Here is a 22,374-nt window from a genome sequence, read left to right as displayed (position 1 = left end):
TTCCATTCCACTCCATTCCATTCCATTCCATTCCGTTCTACTCGGGTTAATTCCATTCCATTCCTTCCCATTCCATTCCATTCCATTCCATTCCATTCCATTCCATTCCATTCCATTCTATTCCATTCCATTCAATTCCATTCCATTCCATTCCAATCCATTCCTTTCCATTCCATTGCATTCCATTCCATTTCATTCCACTCAATTCGATTCTGTTCAACCCGGTTAGATTCCATACCTTTCCATTCCTTGGCATTCCATTCCATTCCATTCCATTCCATTCCATTCCATTCCATTCCATTCCATTCCATTCCGTTCTACTGGGGTAGATTCCATTCCATTCCATTCCATTCTATTCCGTTCTGTTCCATTCCATTCCATTCCATTCCATTCCATTCCATTCCATTCCATTCCATTCCATTCCATTCCATTCCATCCCCTTCTTGTCTGGTAGATTCCATACCATTCCAATCCATTCCATTCCGTTCTAGTCGGGTAGATTCCATTTCATTCCATTCCATTCCATTCCATTCCATTCCATTCCATTCCATTCCATTCCATTCCATTCCATTCCGTTCTACTCGTGTTCATTCCATTCCATTCCGTTCCGTTTCATTCCGTTCCGTTCCGTTCCATTCCATTCCATTCCATTCCATTCCGTTCTACTCGAGTTGATTCCATTCTATTCCATTCCATTCCATTCCATTCCATTCCATTCCATTCCATTCCATTCCATTCCGTTCTACTCGGGTTGATTCCATTCTATTCCATTCGACTCCATTCCATTGCATTCCATTCCATTGCATTCCATTCCATTCCAGTCCATTCCATTCCGTTCTACTCTGGTTCATTCCGTTCCGTTCCATTTAATTCCGTTCCACGCGGGTTGATTCAATTCCATTCTATTCTATTCCATTCCATTCCATTCCATTCCATTCCATTCTACTCGGGTTGATTCCATGCCTTTCCGTTTCGTTCCATTCCGTCCCATCTCGACCCGTCCCGTCCCGTCCCATCCCGTCCCATCCCGTTCCGTTCTGCTCGGGTGGTTTCCGTTCCATTCCGTTCCGTTCCTTTCCGTTCCGTTCCATTCCGTTCCACGCGGGTTGATTCAATTCCATTCTATTACATTTAATTCCATTCCATTCCATTCCATTCTACTCGGATTTATTCCATTCCATTCCATTCCATTCCAGTCCATTCCAATCCATGCCATTCTACTCGGGTTAATTCCATTCCATTCCATTCCATTCCATTCCTTTCCATTCCATTCCATTCCATTCCATTCCAATCCATTAAATTCTACTCGGGTTGATTCCATTCCATTCCATTCCATTCCATTCCATTCCATTCCATTCCATTCCATTCCATTCCATTCCATTCGATTCCATTCCATTCCATTCCATTCCATTCCACTCCATTCCATTCCATTCCATTCCGTTCTACTCGGGTTGATTCCATTCGATTCCATTCCATTCCATTCCATTCCATTCCATTCCATTCCACTCGGGTTGATTCCATTCCATTCCGTTCCGTTCCGTTCCGTTCCGTTCCGTTCTACTCGGGATGATTCCATTCTATTCCATTCCATTCCATTCCATTCCGTTCTACTCGGGTTGATCATTCCATTCCATTCCATTCCATTCCATTCCATTCCATTCCATACCATTCCAATCCATTCCATTATACTCGGGTTGATTCCATTCCATTCCATTCCATTACACTCCATTCCACTCCATTCCATTCCATTCCATTCCATTCCATTCCGCTCTAATCGGGTATATTCCATTCCGTTCCGTTCCGTTCCGTTCCGTTCTACTCGGGTTGATTTCATTCCATTCCATTCCATTCCATTCCATTCCATTCCATTCCATTCCATTCCATTCCATTGAATTCCACTCCATTCCATTCCATTCCACTCCATTCCATTCCATTCCATTCCGTTCTACTCGGGTTGATTCCATTCCATTCCGTTCCGTTCCGTTCCGTTCCGTTCCGTTCTACTCGGGTTGATTCCATTCGATTCCATTCCATTCCATTCCATTCCATTCCATTCCATTCCACTCGGGTTGATTCCATTCCATTCCGTTCCGTTACGTTCCGTTCCGTTCCGTTCTACTCGGGATGATTCCATTCTATTCCATTCCATTCCATTCCATTCCATTCCATTCCATTCCATTCCGTTCTACTCTGGTAGATTCCATACCATTCCAATCCATTCCTTTCCGTTCTAGTCGGGTAGATTCCATTCCATTCTTTCTGTTAAACTCGGGTAGATTCCATACCATTCCATACCATTCCATTCCATTCCATTCCATTCCATTCCATTCCATTCCATTCCATTCCATTCCATTCCATTCCATTCCGTTCTACACGGGTAGTTTCCATTCCATTGCATTCCATTCCATTGCGTTCCAATCCGTTCCATTCCGTTCCATTCCGTTCCGTTCCGTTCCATTCCGTTCCGTTCTTCTCGGTTGGATTCCATTCCATTGCGTTCCGTTCCGTTCCGTTCCGTTCTTCTCGGGTGGATTCCATTCCATTGTGTTCCGTTCCGTTCCGTTCCGTTCTCTTCCGTAACTTTCCGTTCCATTCCATTCCATTCCCTTCCATTCCATTCTACTCGGATAGATTCCATTCCATTGTATTCCGTTCCATTCCATTCCATTCTATTCCATACCGTTCCTTTCCATTCCATTGCATTCCATTCCGTTCTACTCGTGTAGATTTCATACCATTCCATTCCATTCCATTCCGTTCTACTCGGGTAGGTTCCATTATATTCCATTCCATTCTCTTCCGTTCCATTCCATTCCATTCCATTCCATTCAATTCCATTCCGTTCTACTCGGGTAGATTCCATGCCATTCCATTCCATTCCATTCCGTTCTAGTCGGGTAGATTCCATGAGATTCCATTCCATTCCATTCCATTCTATTCCTTTCCATTCCATTGCATTCCATTCCATTCCATTCCACTCAATTCGATTCTGTTCAACCCGGGTAGATTCCATACCTTTCCAGTCCTTTGCATTCCATTCCATTCCATTCCATTCCATTCCAATCCGTTCTACTGGGGTAGATCCCATTCCATTCCATTCCATTGTATTCCGTTCTGTTCCATTCCATTCCATTCCATTCCATTCCATTCCATCCCGTTAGACTCTGGTAGATTCCATACCATTCCAATCCATTCCATTCCATTCTAGTCGAGAAGATTCCATTCCAATCCATTCCATTCCATTCCATTCATTTCTACTCGAGTAGATTCCATTCCATTCCATTCCATTCCATTGCATTACATTCCATTCCATTCCGTTCCGTTCCATTCCTTTTGATTCCATTCCATTCTACTCGTTTAGATTACATTCAGCTCTCTTCCGTTCCGTTCCGTTCCGTGCCGTTCTTTTCGGGTATATTCTATTCCGTTCCATTCCATTCCATTCCATTCTCTTCCGTTCCGTTCCATTCCATTCCATTCCATTCCATTCCATTCCATTCTTTCTGTTCAACTCGGGTAGATTCCATACCATTCCATTCCATTCCATTCCATTCCATTCCATTCCATTCCATTCCATTCCATTCCATTCCACTCCGTCCTACTCGGGTAGTTTCCATTCCATTGCATTCCATTCCATTGCGTTCCAATCCGTTCCATTCCGTTCAATTCCGTTCCGTTCCGTTCCGTTCCGTTCTGCTCGGTTGGATTCCATTCCATTGCGTTCCGTTCCGTTCCGTTCCGTTCTCTTCCGTAACTTTCCGTTCCATTCCATTCCATTCCCTTACATTCCATTCTACTCGGATAGATTCCATTCCATTGCATTCCGTTCCATTCCATTCCATTCTATTCCATACCGTTCCTTTCCATTCCATTGCATTCCATTCCGTTCTACTCGTGTAGATTTCATACCATTCCATTCCATTCCATTCCGTTCTACTCGGGTAGGTTCCATTATATTCCAATCCATTCCCTTCCGTTCCATTCCATTCCATTCCATTCCATTCCATTCCATTCCATTCCGTTCTACTCGGGTAGATTCCATACCATTCCATTCCATTCCATTCCGTTCTAGTCGGGTAGATTCCATGCGATTCCATTCCATTCCATTCCATTCTATTCCTTTCCATTCCATTGCATTCCATTCCATTCCTTTCCACTCAATTCGATTCTGTTCAACCCGGGTAGATTCCATACCTTTCCATTCCTTTGCATTCCATTCCATTCCATTCCATTCCATTCCGTTCTACTGGGGTAGATCCCATTCCATTCCATTCCATTCTATTCCGTTCTGTTCCATTCCATTCCATTCCATTCCATTCCATTCCATCCCGTTAGACTCTGGTAGATTCCATACCATTCCAATCCATTCCATTCCGTTCTAGTCGGGAAGATTCCATTCCCTTCCATTCCATTCCATTCCATTCAATTCTACTCTAGTAGATTTCATTCCATTCCATTCCATTCCATTGCATTCCATTCCATTCCATTCCGTTCCGTTCCATTCCTTTTGATTCCATTCCATTCTACTCTTTTAGATTACATTCAGTTCTCTTCCGTTCCGTTCCGTTCCGTGCCGTTCTTTTCGGGTTGATTCTATTCCGTTCCATTCCATTCCATTACTTTACATTCCATTCCTTTCCATTCCATTCCATTCTTTCTACTCGGGTAGATTCCATTACATTCCATTTCATTCCATTCCATTCCATTCCATTGCATTCCAATAAATTACATTCTACATGTGCACATTCCATTCCATTCCTTTCCATTCCATTCCATTCCATTCCATTTCATTCCATTCCGTTCTTCTCATGTAGATTCCTTTCCGTTCCGTTCCGTTCCATTCCGTTGTACTCGGGTAGATTCCATTCCATTCCTTTCCATTGCATTCCATTCCATTCCATTCCATTCCATTCCATTCCATTCCATTCCATTCTATTCCATTCCTTTCCACTCTATTCCATTCCATTCCATTCCATTCCATTCCATTCCATTCCATTCCATTCCATTCCATTCTACTCGGGTAGATTCCATACCATTCCATTCAATTCCATTCCATTCTACTCGGGTAGATTCCATTCAATTCCATTCCATTCCATTCCATTCTATTCCTTTCCGTTCCATTGCATTCCATTTCATTCCATTCCATTCAATTCGATTCTGTTCAACCCGGGTAGATTCCATGCCATTCCATTCCTGTTCATTCCATTCCATTCTATTCCATTCCATTCGGTTCCATTCCATTCCATTCCATTCCGTTCTACTCGGGTAGACTCCATTCCATTCCATTCCATTCGGTTCCATTCCATTCCAATCCATTCCGTTCTACTCTGGTAGATTCCATACCATTCCAATCCATTCCTTTCCATTCTAGTCGGGTAGATTCCATTCCATTCCATTCCATTCCTTTCTGTTCAAGTCGGGTAGATTCCATACCATTCCATTCCATTCCATTCCATTCCATTCCATTCCATTCCATTCCATTCGTTTCTACTCGGGTAGTTTCCATTCCATTGCATTCCATTCCATTGCGTTCCAATCCGTTCCGTTCCGTTCCATTCCGTTCCGTTCTGTTCCATTCCGTTCCATTCCATTCCATTCCGTTCTACTCAGATTGATTCTATTCCGTTCCATTCCATTCCATTCCATTCTCTTCCGTTCCGTTCCATTCCATTCCATTCCATTCCATTCCATTCCATTCCATTCCATTCCATTCCATTCTACTCGGGTAGATTCCATACCATTCCATTCAATTCCATTCCATTCTACTCGGGTAGATTCCATTCAATTCCATTCCATTCCATTCCATTCTATTCCTTTCCGTTCCATTGCATTCCATTTCATTCCATTCCATTCAATTCGATTCTGTTCAACCCGGGTAGATTCCATGCCATTCCATTCCTGTTCATTCCATTCCATTCTATTCCATTCCATTCGGTTCCATTCCATTCCATTCCATTCCGTTCTACTCGGGTAGACTCCATTCCATTCCATTCCATTCGGTTCCATTCCATTCCAATCCATTCCGTTCTACTCTGGTAGATTCCATACCATTCCAATCCATTCCTTTCCATTCTAGTCGGGTAGATTCCATTCCATTCCATTCCATTCCATTCTGTTCAAGTCGGGTAGATTCCATACCATTCCATTCCATTCCATTCCATTCCATTCCATTCCATTCCATTCGTTTCTACTCCGGTAGTTTCCATTCCATTGCATTCCATTCCATTGCGTTCCAATCCGTTCCGTTCCGTTCCATTCCGTTCCGTTTCGTTCCGTTCCGTTCCGTTCTTCTCGGTTGGATTCCATTCCATTGCGTTCCGTTCCGTTCCGTTCCGTTCTTCTCGGGTGGATTCCATTCCATTGCGTTCCGTTCCGTTCCGTTCCGTTCTCCTCCGTAACTTTCCGTTCCATTCCATTCCATTCCCTTCCACTCCATTCTACTCGGATAGATTCCATTCCATTGCATTCCGTTCCATTCCATTCCATTCTATTCCATACCGTTCCTTTCCTTTCCATTGCATTCCATTCCGTTCTACTCGTGTAGATTTCATACCATTCCATTGCATTCCATTCCGTTCTACTCGGGTAGGTTCCATTCCATTCCATTCCATTCTCTTCCGTTCCATTCCATTCCATTCCTTTCCATTCCATTCCATTCCGTTCTACTCGGGTAGATTCCATACCACACCATTCCATTCCATTCCCTTCTAGTCGGGTAGATTCCATTCGACTCCATTCCATTCCATTCCATTCTATTCCTTTCCATTCCGTTGCATTCCATTCCATTCCATTGCACTCAATTCGATTCTGTTCAACCCGGGTAGATTCCATATATTTCCATTCCTTTGCATTCCATTCCATTCCATTCCATTCCATTCCATTCCATTCCATTCCATTTTATTCCATTCCATTCCATTCCATTCTACTGGGGTAGATTCCATTCCATTCCATTCCATTCTATTCCGTTCTGTTCCATTCCATTCCATTCCATTCCATTCCATTCCATTCCATTCCATTCCATTCCATTCCATTCCATCCCGTTCTACTCTGGAAGATTCCATACCATTCCAATCCATTCCATTCCGTTCTAGTCGGGTAGATTCCATTCCATTCCATTCCATTCCATTCCATTCCATTCCATTCCATTCTACTCGAGTAGATACCATTCCATTCCATTCCATTCCATTGCATTCCATTCCATTCCATTCCGTTCCGTTCCATTCCTTTCGATTCCATTCCATTCTTCTCGTTTAGATTACATTCATTTCTCTTCCGTTCCGTTCCATTCCGTGCCGTTCTTTTCGGGTATATTCTATTCCGTTCCATTCCATTCCATTCCATTCTCTTCCGTTCCGTTCCATTCCATTCCATTCCATTCCATTCCATTCCATTCCATTCCGTTCTACTCGGGTAGATTCCATACCATTCCATTCCATTCCATTCCGTTCTAGTCGGGTAGATTCCATGCGATTCCATTCCATTCCATTCCATTCTATTCCTTTCCATTCCATTGCATTCCATTCCATTCCATTCCACTCAATTCGATTCTGTTCAACCCGGGTAGATTCCATACCTTTCCATTCCTTTGCATTCCATTCCATTCCATTCCATTCCATTCCATTCCATTCCATTCCATTCCATTCCATTCCGTTCTACTGGGGTAGATTCCATTCCCTTCCATTCCATTCTATTCCGTTCTGTTCCATTCCATTCCATTCCATTCCATTCCATTCCATTCCGTTCTGCTCGGGTTGATCATTCCATTCCATTCCATTGCATTCCATTCCATTCCATTCCATTCCATTCCATTCCATTCCATTCCATTCCATTCCATTCCGTTCTACCCGGGTTGATTCCATTCTATTCCATTCCATTCCATTCCATTCCATTCCATTCCATTCCATTCCATTCCATTCTATTCCATTCCATTCCATTCCGTCCTACTCGGGTTCTTTCCATTCTATTCCGTTCCGTTCCTTTCCGTTCCCTTCCATTCCATTCCATTCCATTCCATTCCATTCCGTTCTACTCGGGTTGATTCCATTCTATTCGATTCGATTCCATTCAATTCCATTCGATTCCATTCCATTCCATTCCATTCCATTCCATTCCATTCCATTCCATTCAATTCCGTTCAGTTCTACTCGGGTTCATTCCATTCCATTCCGTTCCGTTCCGTTCCTTGCGACCCGTTCCATTCCATTCTATTCCATTCCATTCCATTCCATTCCGTTCTACTCCGGTTGATTCCATTCTATTCCTTTCCATTCCATTCCATTCCATTCCATTCCATTCCATTTCATTCCATTCCATTCCATTCCATTCCATTCCATTCCATTCCATTCCATTCCATTCCGTTCTACTCGGGTTGATTCCATTCTATTCCATTCTATTCCATTAAATTCCATTCCATTCCTTTCCATTCCATTCCATTCCATTCCATTCCATTCCATTCCATTCCGTTCTACTCGGTTTGATCATTCCATTCCATTCCATTCCATTCCATTCCATTCCCTTCCATTCCATTCCATTCCATTCCATCCCGTTCTACTCGGGTTGATTCCATTCCATTCCATTCCATTCCGTTCCATTCCGTTCCGTTCCATTCCATTCCATTCCATTCCATTCCATTCCATTCCATTCCGTTCTACTCGGGTTGATTCCATTCGATTCCATTCCATTCCATTCCATTCCATTTCATTCCATTCCATTCCATTCCGTTCTACTCGGGTTGATTCCATTCTTTTCCATTCCATTCCATTCCATTCCATTCCATTCCATTCCATTCCATTCCATTCCATTCCACTCGGGTTGATTATTCCATTCCATTCTATTCCATTCCACTCCATTCCGTTCCGTTCCGTTCTGTTCAGTTCCGTTCCATTCTACTGGGGTTGATTCCATTCTATTCCATTCGATTCCATTCGTTTCCATTCGATACCATTCCATTCCATTCCGTTCCATTCCATTCCATTCCATTCCATTCCATTCCATTCCATTCCGTTCTACTCGGGTTCATTCCATTCCATTCCGTTCTGTTCCATTCCGTTCCATTCCATTCCATTCCATTCCATTCCGTTCTACTCGGATTAATTCCATTCTGTTCCATTCCTTTCCATTCGATTCCATTTGATTCCATTCCATTCCATTCCATTCCATTCCATTCCATTCCATTCCATTCCATTCCATTCCATTCCATTCCATTCCATTCGATTCCATTCCATTCCATTCCATTACATTCTACTCGGGTTGATCATTCCATTCCATTCCATTCCATTCCATTCCATTCCATTCCGTTCCGTTCTGTTCAGTTCCGTTCCGTTCTACTGGGGTTGATTCCATTCTATTCCATTCGATTCCATTCGATTCCATTCGATACCATTCCATTCCATTCCATTCAATTCCATTCCATTCCCTTCCATTCCATTCCATTCCATTCCGTTCTACTCGGGTTCATTCCATTCCATTCCGTTCCATTCCGTTCCATTCCATTCCGTTCCGTTCTGTTCCATTCCATTCCATTCCATTCCATTCCGTTCTACTCGGATTGATTCCATTCTGTTCCATTCCATTCCATTCGATTCCATTCGATTTCATTCGATTCCATTCGATACCATTCCATTCCATTCCATTCAATTCCATTCCATTCCATTCCATTCCATTCCATTCTATTCCGTTCTACTCGGGTTCATTCCATTCCATTCCGTTCCGTTCTGTTCCATTCCGTTCCATTCCATTCCATTCCATTCCATTCCGTTCTACTCGCATTGATTCCATTCTGTTCCATTCCATTCCATTCGATTCCATTCGATTCCATTCCATTCCATTCCATTACATTACATTACATTCCGTTCCAATGCATTCCATTCTACTCGGGTTGATTCCATTCCATTCCATTCCATTCTATTCCATTCCATTCTACTCGGGTTGATTCCATTCTATTCCATTCCATTCCATTCCATTCCATTCCATTCCGTTCTACTCGGGTTGATTCCATTGCATTCCATTCCATTCCATTCCATTCCATTCCATTCCTTTCTATTCCATTCCAATCCATTCCATTCCATTCCATTCTGTTCTTCTCGGGTTCATTCCATTCCATTCCATTCCATTCCATTCCATTCCATTCCATTCCGTTCTACTTGTGTTGATTCCATTCTATTCCATTCCATTCCATTCCATTCCATTCCATTCCATTCCATTCCACTCGGGTTGATCATTTCATTCCATTCCATTCTACTCGGGTTGATTTTTCCATTCCATTCCATTCCATTCCATTCCGTTCCGTTCCGTGTTGTTCAGTTCCGTTCCGTTCTATTTGGGTTGACTCCATTCTATTCCATTCGATTCCATTCGATTCCATTCGATACCATTCCATTCCATTCCTTTCCATTCCATTCCATTCCATTCCATTCCATTCCATTCCATTCCATTCCATTCCATTCCATTCTACTCGGGTTCATTCCATTCCATTCCGTTCCGTTCCGTTCCATTCCATTCCGTTCCATTCTGTTCCATTCCGTTCCATTCCATTCCATTCCATTCCATTCCGTTCTATTCGGATTGATTCCATTCTGTTCCACTCCATTCCATTCGATTCCACTCGATTCCATTCCATTCCATTCCATTCCATTCCATTCCATTCCATTGCATTCCATTCCAATCCATTCCATTCTACTCGGGTTGATTCCATACCATTCCATTCCATTCCATTCCATTCCATTCCTTTCCATTCCATTCCATTCCATTCCATTCCATTCCATTCCATTCCGCTCTACTCGGGTTGATTCCATTCCATTCCATTCCATTCCATTCCATTCCATTCCATTCCATTCCATTCCATTCCATTCCATTTCATTCCATTCCATTCCGTTCTACTCGGGTTCTTTCCATTCCATTCCATTCGATTCCATTCCATTCCATTCCATTCCATTCTATTCCATTCCATTCCATTCCGTTCTTCTCGGGTTGATTCCATTCCGTTCCATTCCATTCCATTCCATTCCATTCCATTCCATTCCATTCCTTTCCATTCCAATCCATTCCATTCTACTCGGGTTGATTCCATTCCTTTCCATTCCATTCCTTTCCATTCCATTCCATTCCATTCCATTCCAATCCATTCCATTCTACTCGGGTTGATTCCATTCCATTCCATTCCATTCCATTCCATTCCATTCCATTCCATTCCATTCCATTCTTCTCGGGTTCATTCCATTCCATTCCATTCCATTCCATTCCATTCCACTCGGGTTGATCATTCCATTCCATTCCATTTTACTCGGGTTGATCATTCCATTCCATTCCATTCCATTCCATTCCATTCCATTCCATTCCATTCCATTCCATTCCGTTCCGTTCTGTTCAGTTCCGTTCCGTTCTACTGGGGTTGACTCCATTCTCTTCCTTTCGATTCCATACGATTCCATTCGATACCATTCCATTCCATTCCATTCCATTCCATTCCATTCCATTCCATTCCATTCCATTCCATTCTGTTCAAGTCGGGCAGATTCCATACCATTCCATTCCACTCCATTCCATTCCATTCCATTCCATTCCATTCGTTTCTACTCGGGTAGTTTCCATTCCATTGCATTCCATTCCATTGCGTTCCAATCCGTTCCGTTCCGTTCCATTCCGTTCCGTTCCATTCCGTTCCGTTTCGTTCTTCTCTGTTGGATTACATTCCATTGTGTTCCATTCCGTTCCGTTCCGTTCTTCTCGGGTGGATTCCATTCCATTGCGTTCCCTTCCGTTCCGTTCCGTCCTCTTCCGTAACTTTCCGTTCCATTCCATTCCATTCCCTTCCATTCCATTCTAATCGGATAGATTCCATTCCATTGCATTCCGTTCCATTCCATTCCATTCTATTCCATACCGTTCCTTTCCATTCCATTGCATTCCATTCCGTTCTACTCGTGTAGATTTCATACCGTTCCATTCCATTCCATTCCGTTCTACTCGGGTAGGTTCCATTCCGTTCCATTCCACTCTCTTCCGTTCCATTCCATTCCATTCCATTCCATTCCATTCCATTCCGTTCTAGTCGGGTAGATTCCATTTGACTCCATTCCATTCCATTCCATTCTATTCCTTTCCATTCCATTACTTTCCATTCCATTCCATTCCACTCAATTCGTTTCTGTTCAACCCGGGTAGATTCCATACCTTTCCATTCCTTTGCATTCCATTCCATTCCATTCCATTCCATTCCATTCCATTCAATTCCATTCCATTCCATTCCATTCCGTTCTACTGGGGTAGATTCCATTCCATTCCATTCCATTCTATTCCGTTCTGTTCCATTCCATTCCATTCCATTCCATTCCATCCCGTTCTACTCTGGTAGATTCCATACCATTCCAATCCATTCCTTTCCATTCTAGTCGGGTAGATTCCATTCCATTCCATTCCATTCCATTCTGTTCAAGTCGGGTAGATTCCATACCATTCCATTCCATTCCATTCCATTCCATTCCATTCCATTCGTTTCTACTCGGGTAGTTTCCATTCCATTGCAATCCAATCCATTGCGTTCCAATCCGTTCCGTTCCGTTCCATTCCGTTCCGTTCCATTCCGTTCCGTTTCGTTCTTCTCTGTTGGATTACATTCCATTGCGTTCCATTCCGTTCCGTTCCGTTCTTCTCGGGTGGATTCCATTCCATTGCGTTCCCTTCCGTTCCGTTCCGTCCTCTTCCGTAACTTTCCGTTCCATTCCATTCCATTCCCTTCCATTCCATTCTAATCGGATAGATTCCATTCCATTGCATTCCGTTCCATTCCATTCCATTCTATTCCATACCGTTCCTTTCCATTCCATTGCATTCCATTCCGTTCTACTCGTGTAGATTTCATACCATTCCATTCCATTCCATTCCGTTCTACTCGGGTAGGTTCCATTCCGTTCCATTCCACTCTCTTCCGTTCCATTCCATTCCATTCCATTCCCTTCCATTCCATTCCATTCCATTCCGTTCTACTCGGGTTCATTCCATTCCATTCCGTTCCATTCCGTTCCATTCCATTCCGTTCCGTTCTGTTCCATTCCATTCCATTCCATTCCATTCCGTTCTACTCGGATTGATTCCATTCTGTTCCATTCCATTCCATTCGATTCCATTCGATTTCATTCGATTCCATTCGATACCATTCCATTCCATTCCATTCAATTCCATTCCATTCCATTCCATTCCATTCCATTCTATTCCTTTCTACTCGGGTTCATTCCATTCCATTCCGTTCCGTTCTGTTCCATTCCGTTCCATTCCATTCCATTCCATTCCATTCCGTTCTACTCGCATTGATTCCATTCTGTTCCATTCCATTCCATTCGATTCCATTCGATTCCATTCCATTCCATTACATTACATTACATTACATTCCGTTCCAATGCATTCCATTCTACTCGGGTTGATTCCATTCCATTCCATTCCATTCTATTCCAATCCATTCTACTCGGGTTGATTCCATTCTATTCCATTCCATTCCATTCCATTCCATTCCATTCCGTTCTACTCGGGTTGATTCCATTGCATTCCATTCCATTCCATTCCATTCCATTCCATTCCTTTCCATTCCATTCCAATCCATTCCATTCCATTCCATTCTGTTCTTCTCGGGTTCATTCCATTCCATTCCATTCCATTCCATTCCATTCCATTCCATTCCGTTCTACTTGTGTTGATTCCATTCTATTCCATTCCATTCCATTCCATTCCTTTCCATTCCATTCCATTCCACTCGGGTTGATCATTTCATTCCATTCCATTCTACTCGGGTTGATTTTTCCATTCCATTCCATTCCATTCCATTCCGTTCCGTTCCGTGTTGTTCAGTTCCGTTCCGTTCTATTTGGGTTGACTCCATTCTATTCCATTCGATTCCATTCGATTCCATTCGATACCATTCCATTCCATTCCTTTCCATTCCATTCCATTCCATTCCATTCCATTCCATTCCATTCCATTCCATTCTACTCGGGTTCATTCCATTCCATTCCGTTCCGTTCCGTTCCATTCCATTCCGTTCCATTCTGTTCCATTCCGTTCCATTCCATTCCATTCCATTGCATTCCGTTCTATTCGGATTGATTCCATTCTGTTCCACTCCATTCCATTCGATTCCACTCGATTCCATTCCATTCCATTCCATTCCATTCCATTCCATTCCATTGCATTCCATTCCAATCCATTCCATTCTACTCGGGTTGATTCCATACCATTCCATTCCATTCCATTCCATTCCATTCCACTCCATTCCATTCCATTCCATTCCATTCCGTTCTACTCGGGTTGATTCCATTCTATTCCATTCCATTCCATTCCATTCCATTCCATTCCGTTCTACTCGGGTTGATTCCATTCCATTCCATTCCATTCCATTCCATTCCATTCCATTCCATTCCATTCCATTGCATTCCATTCCAATCCATTCCATTCTACTCGGGTTGATTCCATACCATTCCATTCCATTCCATTCCATTCCATTCCTTTCCATTCCATTCCATTCCATTCCATTCCACTCCATTCCGCTCTACTCGGGTTGATTCCATTCCATTCCATTCCATTCCATTCCATTCCATTCCATTCCATTCCATTCCATTTCATTCCATTCCATTCCGTTCTACTCGGGTTCTTTCCATTCCATTCCATTCGATTCCATTCCATTCCATTCCATTCCACTCTATTCCATTCCATTCCATTCCGTTCTTCTCGGGTTGATTCCATTCCGTTCCATTCCATTCCATTCCATTCCATTCCATTCCATTCCATTCCTTTCCATTCCAATCCATTCCATTCTACTCGGGTTGATTCCATTCCTTTCCATTCCATTCCTTTCCATTCCATTCCATTCCATTCCATTCCAATCCATTCCATTCTACTCGGGTTGATTCCATTCCATTCCATTCCATTCCATTCCATTCCATTCCATTCCATTCCATTCTTCTCGGGTTCATTCCATTCCATTCCATTCCATTCCATTCCACTCGGGTTGATCATTCCATTCCATTCCATTTTACTCGGGTTGATCATTCCATTCCATTCCATTCCATTCCATTCCATTCCATTCCATTCCATTCCGTTCCGTTCCGTTCTGTTCAGTTCCGTTCCGTTCTACTGGGGTTGACTCCATTCTCTTCCATTCGATTCCATACGATTCCATTCGATACCATTCCATTCCATTCCATTCCATTCCATTCCATTCCATTCCATTCCATTCTGTTCAAGTCGGGCAGATTCCATACCATTCCATTCCACTCCATTCCATTCCATTCCATTCCATTCCATTCGTTTCTACTCGGGTAGTTTCCATTCCATTGCATTCCATTCCATTGCGTTCCAATCCGTTCCGTTCCGTTCCATTCCGTTCCGTTCCATTCCGTTCCGTTTCGTTCTTCTCTGTTGGATTACATTCCATTGCGTTCCATTCCGTTCCGTTCCGTTCTTCTCGGGTGGATTCCATTCCATTGCGTTCCCTTCCATTCCGTTCCGTCCTCTTCCGTAACTTTCCGTTCCATTCCATTACATTCCCTTCCATTCCATTCTAATCGGATAGATTCCATTCCATTGCATTCCGTTCCATTCCATTCCATTCTATTCCATACCGTTCCTTTCCATTCCATTGCATTCCATTCCGTTCTACTCGTGTAGATTTCATACCGTTCCATTCCATTCCATTCCGTTCTACTCGGGTAGGTTCCATTCCGTTCCATTCCATTCTCTTCCGTTCCATTCCATTCCATTCCATTCCATTCCATTCCATTCCGTTCTAGTCGGGTAGATTCCATTTGACTCCATTCCATTCCATTCCATTCTATTCCTTTCCATTCCATTACTTTCCATTCCATTCCATTCAACTCAATTCGTTTCTGTTCAACCCGGGTAGATTCCATACCTTTCCATTCCTTTGCATTCCATTCCATTCCATTCCATTCCATTCCATTCCATTCAATTCCATTCCATTCCATTCCATTCCGTTCTACTGGGGTAGATTCCATTCCATTCCATTCCATTCTATTCCGTTCTGTTCCATTCCATTCCATTCCATTCCATTCCATCCCGTTCTACTCTGGTAGATTCCATACCATTCCAATCCATTCCTTTCCATTCTAGTCGGGTAGATTCCATTCCATTCCATTCCATTCCATTCTGTTCAAGTCGGGTAGATTCCATACCATTCCATTCCATTCCATTCCATTCCATTCCATTCCATTCCATTCCATTCCATTCGTTTCTACTCGGGTAGTTTCCATTCCATTGCAATCCAATCCATTGCGTTCCAATCCGTTCCGTTCCGTTCCATTCCGTTCCGTTCCATTCCGTTCCGTTTCGTTCTTCTCTGTTGGATTACATTCCATTGCGTTCCATTCCGTTCCGTTCCGTTCTTCTCGGGTGGATTCCATTCCATTGCGTTCCCTTCCGTTCCGTTCCGTCCTCTTCCGTAACTTTCCGTTCCATTCCATTCCATTCCCTTCCATTCCATTCTAATCGGATAGATTCCATTCCATTGCATTCCGTTCCATTCCATTCCATTCTATTCCATACCGTTCCTTTCCATTCCATTGCATTCCATTCCGTTCTACTCGTGTAGATTTCATACCATTCCATTCCATTCCATTCCGTTCTACTCGGGTAGGTTCCATTCCGTTCCATTCCACTCTCTTCCGTTCCATTCCATTCCATTCCATTCCATTCCATTCCATTCCATTCCATTCCGTTCTAGTCGGGTAGATTCCATTTGACTCCATTCCATTCCATTCCATTCTATTCCTTTCCATTCCATTACTTTCCATTCCATTCCATTCCACTCAATTCGATTCTGTTCAACCCGGGTAGATTCCATACCTTTCCATTCCTTTGCATTCCATTCCATTCCATTCCATTCCATTCCATTCCATTCCATTCCATTCAATTCCATTCCATTCCATTCCATTCCGTTCTACTGGGGTAGATTCCATTCCATTCCATTCCATTCTATTCCGTTCTGTTCCATTCCATTCCATTCCATTCCATTCCATCCCGTTCTACTCTGGTAGATTCCATACCATTCCAATCCATTCCATTCCGTTCTAGTCGGGTAGATTCCATTCCATTCCATTCCATTCCATTCCATTCCATTCCATTCTACTCGAGTAGATTCCATTCCATTCCATTCCATTCCATTGCATTCCATTCCATTCCATTCAGTTCCGTTCCATTCCTTTCGATTCCATTCCATTCTTCTCGTTTAGATTACATTCATTTCTCTTCCGTTCCGTTCCGTTCCGTGCCGTTCTTTTCGGGTAGATTCTATTCCGTTCCATTCCATTCCATTCCATTCTCTTCCGTTCCGTTCCATTCCATTCCATTCCATTCCATTCCATTCCATTCCATTCCATTCCGTTCTACTCGGGTAGATTCCATACCATTCCATTCCATTCCATTCCGTTCTAGTCGGGTAGATTCCATGCGATTCCATTCCATTCCATTCCATTCTATTCCTTTCCATTCCATTGCATTCCATTCCATTCCATTCCACTCAATTCGATTCTGTTCAACCCGGGTAGATTCCATACCTTTCCATTCCTTTGCATTCCATTCCATTCCATTCCATTCCATTCCATTCCATTCCATTCCGTTCTAGTCGGGCAGATTCCATTCCATTCCATTCCATTCCATTCCATTCTACTCGAGTAGATTCCATTCCATTCCATTCCATTCAATTCCATTGCATTCCATTCCATTCCATTCCGTTCCGTTCCATTCCTTTCGATTCCATTCCATTCTACTCGGGTAGATTACATTCAGTTCCGTTCCATTCCGTTCTGTTCCCTGCCGTTCTTTTCGGGTAGATTCTATTCCGTTCCAATCCATTCCATTACATTCCATTCCATTCCTTTCCATTCCATTCCATTCTTTTCTACTCGGGTAGATTCCATTACATTCCATTTCATTCTATTCCATTCCATTCCATTGCATTCCAATAAATTACATTCTACATGTGCACATTCCATTCCATTCCATTCCATTCCATTCCATCTCATTCCATTCCGTTCTTCTCATGTAGATTCCATTCCGTTCCGATCCGTTCCATTCCGTTGTACTCGGGTAGATTCCATTCCATTCCATTCCATTGCATTCCATTCCATTCCATTCCATTCCATTCCATTCCATTCCATTCCATTCCATTCCATTCCATTCCATTCCGTTGTATTAGTGGAGATTCCATTGAATTCCATTCCATTCCATTACATTCTGTTCCATTCCATTCCATTCCGCTCTAATCGGGTACATTCTATTCCGTTCCGTTCCGTTCCGTTCCGTTCTACTCGGGTTGATTCCATTCCATTCCATTCCATTCCATTCCATTCCATTCCATTCCATTCCATTCCATTCCATTCCATTTCATTCCATTCCATTCCATTCCATTCCATTCCATTCCGTTCTACTCGAGTTCACTCCCTTCCACTCCATTCCATTCCATTCCATTCCATTCCCTTCCATTACAATCCATTCCATTCCATTCCATTCCGTTCCGTTCTTCTCGGGTCCTTTCCATTCCATTCCATTCCATTCCATTCCGTTCCGTTCTACTCGGGTAGATTCCATTCCATTCCATTCCATTCCATTCTGTTCCATTCCATTCATTTCCATTCCGTTCCATTCCATTTCATTCCATTCTACTCGGGTAGATTCCATTCCATTCCATCTCATTCCATTCCATTCCATTCCATACCATTCCATTCCATTGCATTCCAATCCATTCCATTCTACTCGGGTACATTCCATTCCATTCCATTCCATTCCATTCCATTCCATTCCATTCCATTCCATTCAATTCCATTGCATTCCATTCCGTTCTTCTCCTGTAGATTCCATTCCGTTCCCTTCCGTTCCTTTCCGTTCCGTTCAGTTCTACTTGGGTAGATTCCATTCCATTCCATTCCATTCCATTCCATTCCATTCCATTCCATTCCATTCCATTCCATTCCATTCCATTCCATTCTATTCCTTTCCATTCCATTGCATTCCATTCCATTCCATTCCACTCAATTCGATTCTGTTCAACCCGGTTAGATTCCATACCTTTCCATTCCTTTGCATTCCATTCCATTCCGTTCCATTCCATTCCATTCCATTCCATTCCATTCCATTCCATTCCATTCCATTCCGTTCTACTGGGGTAGATTCCATTCCATTCCATTCCATTCTATTCCGTTCTGTTCCATTCCATTCCATTCCTTTCCAATCCATTCCATTCCATTCCATTCCATTCCATCCTGTTCTACTCTGGTAGATTCCATACCATTCCAATCCATTCCATTCCGTTCTAGTCGGGTAGATTCCATTCCATTCCATTCCATTCCATTCCATTCCATTCCATTCCATTCCATTCCATTCCATTCCATTCCATTCCATTCCATTCCATTCCGTTCTACTCGGGTTCATTCCATTCCATTCCGTTCCGTTTCATTCCGTTCCGTTCCGTTCCATTCCATTCCATTCCATTCCATTCCATTCCATTCCGTTTTACTCGAGTTGATTCCATTCTATTCCATTCCATTCCATTCCATTCCTTTCCATTCCATTCCATTGCATTCCATTCCATTCCATTCGATTCCATTCCATTCCATTCCATTCCATTCCATTCCATTCCATTCCATTCCATTCCATTCCATTCCATTCCACTCCATTCCATTCCATTCCATTCCGTTCTACTCGGGTTGATTCCATTCCATTCCGTTCCGTTCCGTTCCGTTCCGTTCCGTTCTACTCAGGTTGATTCCATTCGATTCCATTCCATTCCATTCCATTCCAATCCATTCCACTCGGGTTGATTCCATTCCATTCCGTTCCGTTCCGTTCCGTTCCGTTCCGTTCTACTCGGGATGATTCCATTCTATTCCATTCCATTCCATTCCATTCCATTCCATTCCATTCCGTTCTACTCGGGTTGATCATTCCATTCCATTCCATTCCATTCCATTCCATTCCATTCCATTCCATTCCATTCCATTCCATTCCATTCCATTCCAATCCATTCCATTATACTCGGGTTGATTCCATTCCATTCCATTCCATTACACTCCATTCCACTCCATTCTATTCCATTCCATTCCATTCCATTCCGCTCTAATCGGGTACATTCCATTCCGTTCCGTTCCGTTCCGTTCCGTTCTACTGGGGTTGATTTCATTCCATTCCATTCCATTCCATTCCATTCCATTCCACTCCATTCCATTTCATTCCATTCCATTCCATTCCATTCCATTCCGTTCTACTCGAGTTCATTCCATTCCATTTCATTCCTTTCCATTCCATTCCCTTCCATTACAATCCATTCCATTCCATTCCATTCCGTTCCATTCTTCTCGGGTCCTTTCCATTCCATTCCATTCCATTCCATTCCGTTCAGTTCTACTCGGGTAGATTCCATTCCATTCCATTCCATTCCATTCTGTTCCATTCCATTCATTTCCATTCCGTTCCATTCCATTTCATTCCATTCTACTCGGGTAGATTCCATTCCATTCCATTTCATTCCATTCCATTCCATTTCATACCATTCCATTCCATTGCATTGCAATCCATTCCATTCTACTCGGGTACATTCCATTCCATTCCTTTCCATTCCATTCCATTCCATTCCATTCCATTCCATTCCATTCCATTCCATTCCATTCCATTGCATTCCATTCCGTTCTTCTCCTGTAGATTCCATTCCGCTCCCTTCCGTTCCGTTCCATTCCGTTCAGTTCTACTTGGGTAGATTCCATTCCATTCCATTCCATTCCATTCCATTCCATTCCATTCCATTCCGTTCTACTGGGGTAGATTCCATTCCATTCCATTCCATTCTATTCCGTTCTGTTCCATTCCATTCCATTCCATTCCATTCCATTCCATTCCATTCCATTCCATTCCATTCAATTCCATCCAGTTCTACTCTGGTAGATTCCATACCATTCCAATCCATTCCATTCCGTTCTAGTCGGGTAGATTCCATTCCGTTCCATTCCAATCCATTCCTTTCCATTCCATTCCATTCCATTCCATTCTATTCGATTCCATTCCATTCCATTGCATTCCATTGCATTCCATTCCATTCCATTGCATTCCATTGCATTCCATTCCATTCCATTCCATTCCATTCCATTCCATTCCGTTCTACTCGGGTTCATTCCGTTCCGTTCCGTTCCGTTCCGTTCCGTTCCATTCCATTCCATTCCATTCCATTCCATTCCGTTCTACTCGGGTTGATTCCATTCTATTCCATTCCATTCCATTCCATTCCATACCATTCCATTCCATTCCATTCCAATTCATTCCATTCCTCTCCATTCTATTCCATTCCATTCCATTCCATTCCATTCCATTCCATTCCGTTCTACCCGGGTTGATTCCATTCTATTCCATTCCATTCCATTCCATTCCATTCCATTCCATTCCATTCCATTCCATTCCATTCCATTCCGTTCTACTCGGGTTGATTCCATTCTATTCCATTCCATTCCATTCCATTCCATACCATTCCATTCCATTCCATTCCAATTCATTCCATTCCTTTGCATACTATTCCATTCCATTCCATTCCATTCCATTCCATTCCATTCCTTTCCTTTCTACTCTGGTTGATTCCATTCCATTCCATTCCATTTTGTTCCATTCCGTTCTGTTCCGTTCCGTTCCGTTCTACTCGGGTTGATTCCATTCTATTCCATTCCATTCCATTCCATTCCATTCCATTCCATTCCACTCGGGTTGATCATTCCATTCCATTCCATTCCATTCCAATCCATTCCATTCCATTCCATTCCGTTCTACTCGGGTACTTTCCATTCCATTCCGTTCCGTTCCTTTCCGTTCCATTCTGTTCCATTCCATTCCGTTCCATTCCATCTCATTCCATTCCGTTCTACTCGGGTTGATACCATTCTATTGCATTCCATTCCATTCGATTCCATTCGATTCCATTCCATTCCCTTCCATTCCATTCCACTCCATTCCATTCCATTCCATTCCATTAGATTCCATTCCATTCCGTTCTACTCGGGTTGATTCCATTCCATTCCATTCCATTCCGTAACTTTCCGTTCCATTCCGTTCCGTTCTACTCGGGTTGATTCCATTCTGTTCCATTCCATTCCATTCCGTTCTACTCGGGTTGATTCCATTCAATTCCTTCCCATTCCATTCCATTCCATTCCATTCCATTCCATTCCATTCCATTCCATTCGATTCCATTCCATTCCATTCCATTCCATTCCATTCCATTCCATTCCATTCCATTCCATTCGAATCCATTCCATTCCATTCCATTCCATTCCAATCCATTAAATTCTACTCGGGTTGATTCCATTCCATTCCATTCCATTCCATTCCATTCCATTC

This window comes from Gorilla gorilla, chromosome Y (genome assembly GCF_029281585.2).
Source record: "Gorilla gorilla gorilla isolate KB3781 chromosome Y, NHGRI_mGorGor1-v2.1_pri, whole genome shotgun sequence".
In the NCBI taxonomy this organism is placed as follows: domain Eukaryota; kingdom Metazoa; phylum Chordata; class Mammalia; order Primates; family Hominidae; genus Gorilla; species Gorilla gorilla.
This window is presented reverse-complemented; position numbering follows the sequence as displayed.